The sequence below is a fragment of the Scyliorhinus torazame genome, chromosome 2 (genome assembly GCF_047496885.1).
Source record: "Scyliorhinus torazame isolate Kashiwa2021f chromosome 2, sScyTor2.1, whole genome shotgun sequence".
NCBI classification, from domain to species: Eukaryota; Metazoa; Chordata; class Chondrichthyes; order Carcharhiniformes; family Scyliorhinidae; genus Scyliorhinus; species Scyliorhinus torazame.
This window is the reverse complement of record NC_092708.1, coordinates 205417879-205429205: the sequence shown is the minus strand read 5'-3', so window position 1 is coordinate 205429205 and position 11327 is coordinate 205417879.

Below are 11327 nucleotides of genomic sequence, written 5' to 3'. Positions count from 1 at the left end.
CTCCCCATATGAACGAGGTAATCCTTCCTTCAATCTCCCTGAAAAAAGCCTTTGGCAGGATAATCAGTAGGCATTGAAAAATAAACAGAAATCGCGGCAACACATTCATTTTAACCGCCTTTACCCAACCCGCCAGTGACAGAGGGAGACCATCCCACCTTGCCAGATCGGCTTTTATTCTCCCCACCAAACTAGAGATGGTGTACCTGCGAAGCCTCACCCACTCCCGGGCAACCTGCACCCCCAGATAAATAAAATGAGTCCCTGCCCTACAGAATGGCAGCCCCCCCCACTCCTGCCCCCATCCCCGGCTGAGACACCACAAAATACTCTCTTGTCTAGGTTCAGCTTGTACCCCGAGAAAGACCCAAATAACCGCAGTAGCTCCAATATTCCCCCTATGTCTCTCCCCATTTTGATAAGTTGCATTTCCATTTTTTCGACCAAAATGCATGACCTCACACTTATCTGCCACATTTTGGCCCACTCTCCTAACCTATCTATATCCATTTGTAAGGTTCTTATTTCCTCATTGCAACTTGCTGTCCTACCTATTTTTGGGTTATCTGCAAATTTGGCTAAAGAACCTTCTATCCCTCTATCCAAGTCATTAATATAGATTGTAAATAGCTGCGGCCCAAGAACCGAACCCTGTGACAACCCTCTAGTTACATCTTGCCATTCTGAAAAATACCCATTTATCTCGACTCTCTGTCTCCTATCCATCAGCCAGTCTTCTATCCAAGCTAATCCCATGTGATATTACCTTGTAAATCAACCTTCTGTGCGTCACCTTTTCAAATGCCTTCCGGGAGTCCGGGTAGACTACATCTACAGGATCCCCATTATCACTTTGCTTGTTACATCTTTGAAGAACTCAAGCAAATTAGTCAAACATGATTTACCCTTCATAAAACCATGCTGACTCAAATGGAAAGCGCTTTGGCTTTCCAAATGTCCTGATATTAAGTCTTTGATAATTGATTCTAACAATTTTCCAACAACAGATGTTAAACTAACTGGTCTGTAATTTCCCACAGTCTGCCTCACTCCCTTTTTGAATAAGGGAGTCACGTTAGCATTTTACCAATTCAATGGAAACTTTCCTGTGTCCATGAAATTTTGGAATATAATAACCAATGTATCCACTATCTCTGCTGCCACTTCCTTTAACACCCTAGGATGTAGGCCATCTGGCCCAGGGGACTTATCTGCTCTCAATTCCAAGAGTTTGTTGAGTACCGTTTTCCTGTTGATGCTGATTGTTCCAAATTCCACCCTTTCTATTACCTCTGAATTGCCCGTTCCTCTCGGAATGGTACTCGTGTCCTCCACCGTGAAAACTGAGGCAAAGTATTGATTTAGTATTTCTGCCATTTCTGTGTTCCCGCTATTAACTGAGCAGTTTCATCTTCCAAGGGGCCAACTTTCACCTTAGTGTCTCTCTTCCCTTTTATGTACCTGTAGAAGCTTTTGCTATCCTTTTTGATATTCTTTGATAGTTTTTTTTTCATAATTTACCGTAGCTTTTTTAGTATCCCTTTGTTTATGTTTGAAAGTTTCCCAATCTTCCAGTCTGCCACTGGTCTTTGCAATATGATATAACTTAGTTTTTGTCTTTATAACGTCCTTGACCTCCTTGTTTAGCCATGGATGGTTTTTTTACCCCTCTTCCCAACTTTCTTCCTCACTGGGATATATTTTAGTTGTGAGGAATTGAGGGCGTAATTCTCAGAGCCCTGCGCTGGGCCGGAGAATCGCTACAACCACGCCACGCGCCCCAACGCTGGCACGCAATTCTCCGAGGTGTGGAGAATCAGCGCCATTTGCGCCGGCGGGTTTGGCGCGGCGCCGGTCACGGGCCGCTGTCTGCGGCGGGGCCGCCAATTATCTGGCCTGGATGAGCGGCCGCGCAGAAATGGCAGAGTCCCGCTGGCGCTGTTCACCCCTGGTCGCTGGCGGTGGGAATTCTGCGCGAAGGGTCGGGGGTGGCCTGTGGGTCAGGGAGAAGCGCTCCTTCACCGGGGGGGGGGGGGGAAGAGAGCCTCCGATGGGGTCTGGCCCGCGATCGGGGCTCACCGATCGGCGGGCCGGCCTCTACCCACCCCGGGCCTACTTTGTTCCGCTTCCGGCCACAGAACCCACGCGCTACGTTGCATCGGGGCCAGAGCGTTGAAGAAGTCCCCCGTGCATGCGTGGGTTGGCGTGGGCCAACTGCACATGTGCAGGTTGGCGCGGTGCCCATTTGGCGCCGGGGAGGGGGGCTGGAGCGGCGTGAACCGGCCAGCGCCGTGCTGGCCCCCTGTGGCGGACAGAATCGGTCGTCCCCGCACCCGTTTCGCGCCATCGTGAAACGCAACGGCGTTCACGATGGCGCAAACACTTAGTCTCCATTTTGGAGAACCGCCCCCTGAGTATCTCCTTAAACAACTGCCATCGCTGATCAGCTGTCCTACCCTTTAGCCTTCCTGCCCAGTCTATATGGGCCAAATCTGTCCTTAAGCCTGTGTAATTTCCTTTGTTTAATTCCAGAACAGTAGTGTTGGACTCCACTTTCTTGCACTCAAACTGAATTCTACCGTACTATGGTTACTACTCCCTAGTGGATCCTTATCTATGAGGTTATTAATTAATCCCTCTGTTTCCTGGAACAGTATGTTTAGAAACCAACCAGATTGGAGGCTACTCTCGATGGAGCATAGGGTGTCCCTGTATGCTGTTGACTTGTAACTGTACGTCCTGAACCCAGTCCCAACAATGGGGAGCATAATGACACTGCTGAAGGCGTTTGGTGCGTTCTCTCGGTATAAGTAAAATTTTGAGAAGAGTGAGTGTTTTTCGATCACCCCGCCGGAGAAGGAAGTTAATCTGGGGGGGGGGATTACCATTTTGTTTGACGGATTCGTATGTTAGGTACTTGAGGTGCAGGTAGTGCAGGATTGAGCACGGCTTCGGAAATTAAACTTTACGAGTCTGGTGGGTACGGTTGATGCTGGCCTACAGAGGTGGTATAGCCTCTCTCTGTCCTTGGCAGTCTGGATGCAGTCTGTGAAGATGAACATTCTGCCATGGTTTCTGTTCCTATCCCAATGCTTGCTGTTTTTTTGCCAAAAGGTTTTTTTTTACGAGGGTGGAGAGTCTGACTCTGTCCTTTATTTGGGTGGGTAAGATTGCTCAGGTCCTGCAGAGGGACCAGCAACCCGGGGGTTGGAATTTCCGAGCCTGATCTTTTATTGTTGGGTGGAAAATGCAGAGAAAGTGTTGGGCTGGTGTGGGGACCAGGAGGGAGTTTGGGTGAGGATGCAATCGGGTTCATGCTTGTGGTGGGGACTGCGGGCACTAGCGACGGACCAACTTCTGTTCTCTCCAGAGAAGTTTTCATGTAACCAAGTGGTGGTTGTGACATTGAAAATATAGCGGCATTTATAGTAGCAATTTAAATTAGATAGTATGTCGAAACTGGCGCCGATCTTTGATAATCACATGTTTGAGCCCACAAGATTGGATGCCAGGTTTCAAGGCTGAGTGGACAAGGGGGGAAAGGTTTAGGGAACTTGTTTCTGGAGGGGCGGTTTGCGAGTCCAGAAGAGATATTAGAGAAGTTTGGGCTTTCAGTCGGAGAAGTTTAGATATCTGCAGGTGCTGAACTTTGCGAGGAATGTCTTCCCGTCATTTCCGGTAATACCTCCAGCCTCATTGTTTGAGAGAGTTCTGTCGCTCGTAGGAATGGAGATGAGGAGCACCTCAGGAATCTACGGGAGGATAATGGCAGAGGATACTGCATCCCTGGTAGGGACTAAGGGCAAGTGGGAGGAGGAGTTGGGGGTGGAATTGGATGAGGGTGTGTGGTGTGAGGCGTTTCGTAGGGTGAATGCTTCTTTGTTATGTATGAGACTGGGGCTGGTACAGAAGGTGGTGCACCAGGCACACTTAACTAGGGCTAGGATGAGTTGGTTGTTTGTGGGGTGGAAGATAAGTGTGAGCATTTTGGGAGGGGCCCGGCAAATCATGTACGTATGTTTGCGGCATGTCCTGAGCTGGTGAGATTTTGGGTTTCCTTCTTCAACACCATGTCGGCGATTCTACAGATAGAATTGGAGCCCAGTCCTTTGGTGTCATAGTTGGGGTGTCAGACCGGTCAGAGCTGCAGAAGGGTGCAGGGGCGGATGTCTTAGCCTTCGCCTTGCAGGCGGGTGTTGTTGGAGTGGAGTTCAGCTTCTCCACCCAATTCCTCGGTATGGCTGGGGGATCTTATAGAGTTTTTGCATCCTGAGAAAATTAAGTACACGTTAAGGGGAGCAATTGAGGGGTCATATAAAAGATGGCGTCCTTTCATTTGTTTTGTTTTTAAAGAGCTAGTTACCATCAGCTGTTAGAGGGGGTTGTGGTTTTGTTTGAGGGTGTGTTTTGTTTTATTTTATTCTGTATTCATTAAAAAGGTTGAATAAAAATATTTTTAAAAAATATCTGAAGGCAGATGGGCAGGTTAATAGGGTGGTAAAAATGGCATATGGGACACTTGCCTGAATCGAGGCATACATGACAAATGTAGGGAAGTCATGTTGGAGTTGTATAGAACTTTGGTGAGGCCATAACTGGAGTACTGTGCGCAATTCTGGTCGCCACATTAGGAAGGATGTGATTGCACTGGAGGGAGTGCAGAGACGATTCACCAGGATGTTGCCTGGGATTGAACATTTTAGTTATGAAGAGAAGTTGGATAGGCTTGGGTTGTTTTGTTGGAGCAGAGAAGACTGAGGGGCGATCAGATCGAGGTGTATAAGATTATGAGGAGCATGGACAGGGTGGATAGGGAGCAACTGTTCCCCTTAGTTTGAAGGGTCAGGCATGAGGGGACGTAAGTTCAAGGTGAAGGGCAAGAGGTTTAGGGGGGATATGAGGGTGGTGAGGGTCTGGAATGCACTTCCTAGGAGGATGGTAGAGGTTAACTCACATCCTTTAAAAAGTACCTGGGTGAGCACTTGGCACGTCACAACATTCAAGGCTATGGACCAAGGGCTGGTAATTTAGATTAGGTAGGTAGGTCAGGTGTTTTTCACGTGTCAGTGCAGACTTTGTGGGCCGAATGGCCTCTCCTGCACTGTGCGATTCTGTGACTGAGAAATGTGAGGTTGACTATGTTGTCACAATAAATGCTTCAACTCTCAAGCTTTATATCTGGAGTTGTTTGTAAACAGGACAACAACTTGCAGCAATACTAGGCCATAACAATGTATTTCCTTAGGTGGACCATGAGTGAGTGTTGGCAGTGGATTCAGTCACGGGGAAAAGGCTTCTTGGAGACTATTCAAATCCTGGTCCTGGTCTCACTTCTAAACAGTGGGAAAAATATTAAATAGGAGCAGGAGTAGGCCACTCGGCCCCTCAAGCCTGCTCCACCATTCACTGAGATCATGGCTCATCTGACCGTAACCTCCCACCTACCTCTGATAACCTTCTACCTCCTTGCACCAATTCTTTCCTTTTGAGGAAGAGAGTTCCAAAACTCACTACCCTCAGAAAATAAATCTCCTCAGTTTGGTCTTAAATGAACCACCCCTTATTTTTAAACAGTGACCCCTAGTTCTAGATTCTTCCACAAGAGGAAACATCCTCTACATATCCACCCTTTCAAGACCCCTCAGGATCTAATATGTTTCAATCAAGTCGCCTCTTACTCTTCTAAAGTGGATACAAGCCGGGCCTGTCCAACCTTTCCTCATAAGACAATCGACCCATTCCTGGTATTAGTCTGGTAAACCTTCTCTGAACTGCTTCCAACGCATTAACATCCTTCTTTAAATAAGGTGACCAATACTGTACACAATACCCCAGGTGTAGTCTGGCCGGTGTCCTATATTTAAAAAAAATAAAATTTAAAGTACGCAACTAATTTTTTCCAACCAAGGGGAAATCCAGCATGGTCAATCCACCCACCCCGCACATCCCCGGGTTGTGGGGGCGAAACCCACACAAATGTACAAACTCCACACTGGCAGCGACCCAGAGTCGGGACTGAACCCGGGATCCCAGTGCCACGAGGCAGCAATGACAACCACTGTGCCACCGTGCCACCCACCAGTGTCCTATATAACTGAAGCATAAACTCCTTAACTTTATATTCAACTCCCCTCGCAATAAACAATAACATTCTATTAGCTTTCCTAATATCTTGTTGCACATGCGTACTCACCTTTTGTGATTCCTGCGCTCAGACACCCAGATCCCTTTGCACCTCAGAGCTTTGCAATCACTCATTATTTAAACAACATGCTTCTTTTTTTATATCTTCGGTCAAAATGGACAACTTCACATTTTGCACGTCTTTGTCCACACACTGAACCTATCTATATCCCTTTGTAGCCTCCTTGTATCCTCTTCAGAATTTACCTATCTTTGTGACATCAGCAAATTTCGCAATCATACCTCACAGTCCTTTCATCCACTTCATTTATATAGATTGCAAAAAGTTGAAGCCTTTGGTCCCTGTGGCACATCACACTTTACATCCTGCTAACCAGAAACTGACCCATTTATGCCTACTCTCCTGTTAGTAAGCCAACCTTTGGTCCATACCAATATGTTACCCTCTACAACACAAGCTTTTATTTCTCATATTTTGTGCATTCTGAAATATCGCTTTAAATGTTTGCCACTGCATCTCTATTGAACTATTCTGTAACCTCATTTGCCAGTTCACTCTGCTTTCATGCCCTCATATTTAAGTTTAAATACTAATCTTCAACCCACTCTTCTCTCCCTCAAACCGATTAGAAAATTCAATCATACTTTTCAAATCATGGCTGATTGCCCCATGGGTCCCCCATAAAGACAAAGGCAGTTGCACCTGGGGGTCAATTGAAAATTTCAAGATTAAGATTCATAGAATCCCTACAGTGCAGAAGGAGGCCAGTTAGCCCATCGGGTCTGCACCGACCCTCTGAAACAGCACCCTACCAAGGCCCACTTCCCCACCCTATACCAGTAACCCCACCTAACCTGCATATCTTTGGGCACTGAGGCGCAACTTTGGCATAGCCAATCCACCTCACCTGGATATCTTTGGGTTGTGGGAGGAAACCAAAGCACCCAGAGGAAATCCACGCAGACATGGGGAGAACGTGCAAACTACACAGTCAGCCAAGGCCAGAAATGAACCCATTACCCTGGCACTGTGAGGCCGCAGTGCTAACCACCGTGTCAGCATGCCTCCCACGATTGATGGATCTAGTAGGTATTAGATCTAAAGTTAAAATACTGATCATCTATGGGGCATGATTTAATATATCTGAAAGAGTGTCGCGTCAAGTGCATTTAGCCAGGTGTTTCCCAACGCTGGCAGCGCTGAGAATGACCCTGCTATTAAACGGGACTCTGTTTCATTTTGGAGCCTCAGCGAGGAACTCCATGCGGAAGCTGCACTTAGTCCCATTTACGCTCGCCAGTGCAGGAAAAGATCTCTAAATCAACCCCCACCGTGGCCTCTGGACTATCTCAAACACCCCAAATTCACTTATAAGGGGTCGAGTTCCCTGCACCCCACCTGGTAAATGCAGGGCACCCCTGGGCCCAATCCCTGGCATGAGCAATATGCCACCTGGGTACTTTAACATCTCCAGCCTGGCACCCTGGCAGTACCCACTCCAGGCTGACAGTGCCATCTGGGCACCCTGGCAATGCTAGGGTGGCACTGCCAGGTTGCCAGTGTCATGGTGCCTGGGATGGCATTTTAGGTGACGGGGACCACCCTCTCCAGAGCCCGACCACCCAGGAGCCCCGATCGCCTGGGAGACTCCCCCAAGTGCTGGTACGCCTGGTCCATGTTGCTGCAGGCCAGGCCTCTCGTGACACTTACCAGCCGCGTCGCGACCCGAGTCGGGCGTGGTGGTTAGATCACGTCCATGATCTAACTGAATTGTCAAATAGTGGCGGAATGGCCCAATCCTGCTCATGTTATTTCTCTTGCTCGACAGTTTTACCTTTGAGCTGACGCACCAGATTATCTAGATATCGAGACTGCTCACACCAAGGAAAGAATTGGCAGACATTTCTTCAGGCGAGGTTGCAGCATTGTTTGCACTTTTTTTAATTACGTGTTCATAAATTGCACATCAAAATAAAAAAACACAAGCCATATATCCCAGGCTGAGCATATCCTACAGTATTCTACACATAATACATTCTTAAATAAAAATGCTCCACATAACAAATTTTGCATAGATATCTTACAATACCAATTTAAAAAAGAATTAGGAAACAGACCAGTAACAAAAATAAATTTTTCTTCTGTTAATAATTTTGTAACATTAACGTACTACCATCATATATAATACAAAGAATGTGTTTTCCTTAAGACTCTTTGTACAGTAAAACTGACAAACAGCAGAAACAGAAAAGAAGAAAAAAAAGGAAGAGAAAGAAAAATAAAGAAACAAAACCCCAAATTTCCAGGGGCAGCCGTGTGGAACTCTGAACGGGCTTGACAAATGGCGTCTTCCTCATTTGGTATACAACCGTGAGCACCTGGAAGCCTAGTAGATCTCAATAAAGGCGAACATGGATCCCCAACATCTGCAACTGCCCTTAAACCATCATCTGGGCCCTACTAAAATTCCTGGCAAACCTGCCAGTTTTCCATACCGAGATCCCTTTGACACCCAGGACTTGACAATTGAGCTTGTGTGACAAGAATAGAATACAGGGAAAGATCAGTTCAGCAGTGGGGCACAGGAAAATGGGTGTGAATGTCTGGAACCAGTGATTGTGTGTTGATGCTCAGAAAGCGGGTGCCATTTTTGCTCATGTTCCGGTTTCGGAGCAGCAGACTTTGTGGGGTTAATGGGCATGACTCACCCCAGTCATAACCAATAGGTCAGATGAAGGGCTGCAGGAGAAGGCCTGACACTGAATTTTTAAACTGTCCTCTGCACCCTCCAAAAAGAGAGTAAATTATTTCAACTGCTGCCTGTGGGAAATGGGGGTGGGGAGGCATGTTGTGATGGAGGAAGGTTACCATGGGAACTAGACGGCAGACACAAGAGGCTCCCTGCAACTACAGTAACCTCTGTCACCATAGGGTGATTACTGGATACTCATAGGTGGTCAACAGTCCAAGCTTGTTCCGGAGTCTCCGGGAATTAAAGATGAATCTCCCGGACGTGGTCATGAGCAACCGGGGAGAAGAATCACATGCACACACTTCTATACATATTGACACTTACTTGTACAGCAATCCAGCCATATCACAGGTCAGTGATCAGATCTCCAAACTAATGCCCTTTTCCCCTCCAGCACACACACACACACAAAAAAAAAAATTCAAATAAAGCAACATGACAGAGGAGCAGAAAATGGAGAGGGGTTGGGTCAGAGTGGAGTATGTACCCTGTATAGAACTGAACCCTATCCCCCCCCCCCATTACCAATTTAAAAAAACACAATTGAACAGCAGAAAGACATGGATTATATTTGATCCCTTTGGGGAGGTAACGTGATGCCATGGCCACATTGGCACTGAGGATTTGCATCTTAGTATGCTGGAGATAGGTTGTCAGCTGGACATTTGTCTGTGAACGTTCCAATAAGGTCTCCATGGTTACCATGGGCTTGGTGTTATAGTCTAACGTCGAGAAATCTGGAGGGAGGAGATGCAAGGTGATGAGGGGCGTGGGGGGGGGGGGTGTACTGTTGTATATACAGGAATATAATCATTGTCCTTGATTAATGAGTTTGCAAATTGCAATTATTACATTCGTAAAACTTTACCCACTCACCCCAATTTTTAGTGCCATGGTCTCTCCATTTGTCTAGCATGTTCTCTATCCAGGCCTCTTCCACCATTGCTCTGACCACTGCAGGGAGGTGGGACTGCTGCTCCTTGGGGACCAAAAGTGGGCAACTTTGTCAACTTTCCGCCACCTCCCCCCCGGCCCCCATTGAGAGAGGAAGAGAACTTACCCCGGAGTCTCCCAACAGGTACCGAAGAGTCTGCTTGCTCGTGGAAACCCAGTGTACCATGAGGATGCGCGTGTCACAAGTGGGTAAATGGGGGATCGGGCGTAGGCAGGCGGTCAGGAAATGACACCTCCAGGAATGTGCAGAACCAGAGCTGGCAACCTCTCTTTGGAGGTTCAAATGTCACGAGCAATCACTTCTGCCTTTTCATCCGAATGGAATCCCATCTCCAGCAATGCACAACGTCTGAAGGCTCCCCACAAGAAGTGGACTATGTGGGCTTTGTCCCACAACCAGCAGAAGACCAAACTAGGGATTGTAAATTGCAGTCAAGTCTAAAGCCATTCCTTTAATGTGGCGGGCACTCGTAGTTCAGTGAGCTAAACACTGCCACAATTGCCTTGGGATCCACTGATTTTATTATTTGGCTGTGCACCTACCATCAGACAGGGAGGCATAAGTGCCAATAGCAGCATCTTTCAGGCTGGGTGGGACTCAATACCATCCAGAAATCACTGGCCAGCAGATTAAATGTGTCATAATGGTCAAACTGTAGAGCAGAAGCCATGACAGAACAAATGAAGTCTCTGCTTCTTGACTGTGCAAATCCTACAACACCCTCTAAGCTTTCCATACCCTCCTATTAGCTAGACTACCATATGTGTGAGGAACCAAACAACAGTGGAGGGGCAAAGACCATTCAAGGACTCGAGGAACTTTCCAAACAACTTGTGTCAATGTAATTTATGGGGTTTTTTCCGCGGGAGGGTGGTGGGGGGGTTGGGTGGCAGGGGAAGAGAGGGGAATATCATTATGCAGGATAGGCTAATAACATTGGGATCAGCTGAACTCTCAACTGCCTGCATCTGTCAGAGTTCCATTGGATTCAGCGCGAGATCAATAATCAAGAATGGCTGGGGCTCAGGACACGATACTGGCACACAGAGGTGGCTTGAAAGCAAAACTTTGCTGGTGACTGGAATGTCAAGTGATGGGGCAGGATGTGGAAAGTGTCAGGGGGATATTGGCAGTGAATAGCCCTGCCCTCATTCACAATAAAAAGGTAGAAGATAATCTGGAACAATTAGCATTTCCACAGAAAAGCTATTTTCCCAGAACCAAGATAGCCAAAATACAAAACTACACCGGCGTGCACCCTTGTTCTGATTATCAAACTCCCTCCTCAATCCCACCCCCAAAAAAACACTTGTTGTAAAAGCCGTAAAACAAGTTATAACCGGCTGCTCCTCTGGAAGGGCCTCAGTGTGTACGTCTAGGAATTTCAGAATTGCACCTCTCAGTAGGCAGTTCACCAGATTTGTGCCATCTTGTTGGCATTGCGCACTGGATATTAGCAGTCTTGGGTGAGTAAC